Source organism: Budorcas taxicolor, chromosome 6, assembly GCF_023091745.1.
Source record: "Budorcas taxicolor isolate Tak-1 chromosome 6, Takin1.1, whole genome shotgun sequence".
Classification (NCBI taxonomy): domain Eukaryota; kingdom Metazoa; phylum Chordata; class Mammalia; order Artiodactyla; family Bovidae; genus Budorcas; species Budorcas taxicolor.
In genome coordinates, this window is record NC_068915.1 from 63,796,237 (window position 1) to 63,797,718 (window position 1,482).

Here is a 1,482-nt window from a genome sequence, read left to right on the forward strand (position 1 = left end):
AGCGACCCCAGCCGGCGCGTGTAACGCGGAGCCTCAGGACCCGGATGTAAACCCAGGCGCACAGGAGACCGCGGCGCGTCCCGCGAATCCTGCGCATGCGCGCGCGTCAGGCTTGCTAGGGATGTGCCGAATAGAGGTCCTTGTGAGTTGCGCCAGACAGGAAGCCTTTGCTTACGTGAGTTTCCAGTTCCTGCAGCATCGCTTAGACGGTTTTTTTCACCTTTCAAGGGTTGACTGGCAGTAAGTTCTTTGGGTTTATGAGATTTAGCACATAGGACTGCAGTGCTCATGCATAAGCATTTATAGTAAATAGCAGTATGGATTCATGTCTCTCTTACCCCAGGCTATTGAGTGTGTACTCTACAAGCACAGTGACATCTAAGCGCTTGTTATCAATAAGCTCATCAAAGTTAAATTGGATATGCTGCAGAAAGGCAAGCCTTGGAGAGGCTCAGTACGCCTAAACTTCAAAAGGAGACTGATGAAGTACAAACTTGTGCTAAGTTTCTAGTAAAGGGGTAGAGAAAGCAGAATCTGATTTGAGCTCATTATCGTAGATCTTTGTTCATGAGGGGAATGGAAGGAAGCGGGGCTGGGAAATTACTGTTAAGAAAGCAACACTCAAAAGAAAGGTCTTGTGGCTTCACTAGGACCCATTAGAAACAGTGCTTAGAGTTATGTTAGGAACTAAAATCTGATTACCATTATCAGCATGGGGTGACAGGCAGACTCAAGTTTCCTTGGACGCTGCAAAGTTAAGACAAATGTTCCCAGATTCCTTCTGAACTTCTGCACCTGAGCTGAATCCAGCCTGCACCTCTGGGTCAAATGAATCCCTCCGGCTCACATTTTTAAGGCAAGAGTGTTGGTGGTGGTTTAGTCTCTAAGTCCTGTCCAGCTCTCTGTGATTCCATGGACTGTTGCCTGCCAGGCTCCTCTGTCCAAGGAATTTTTCCAGACAAGAATGCTGGAGCAGGATGTGATTTACTGCTTCAGGGGATCTTCTCTTAGGGATTAAACCTGGGTCTCCTCCATTGCAGGTGGATTGTTTCCCTACTGAGCCACCAGGGCAAAGAGTAGATTGTTCTGTTCTCAGATATAACTTCAAATAGCAAAGTTCCTCACAAACATATACTAAGGGACAAGGATTTTTAGCACTATAGTCTTGAGTTAGCTTACAAAAGCTGTTGTTAACACCTCCCCAGTATTATAATATATCATCTAACAAAAATCAATTTTGTATCCAGTGTAGTAAAAAAAAAAAAAAAAAGACCTGCATATAATAAAAAGAGCCTTGCAGAAAATATTATTGGAGCATAAACGAGTAATTGTGAAATTTATTCTTTCTCAGTGGTTTTACTTCTTCATGCTTTTCCATCACTAGAAAGAAGTTCTGTCTCTGCCATTAGTGCTTGACAATCATTACTTCTGCTTTGATTGCACAATCATGTCCTGTCTTCCTTTTCAAGTATGTGTTTCTCA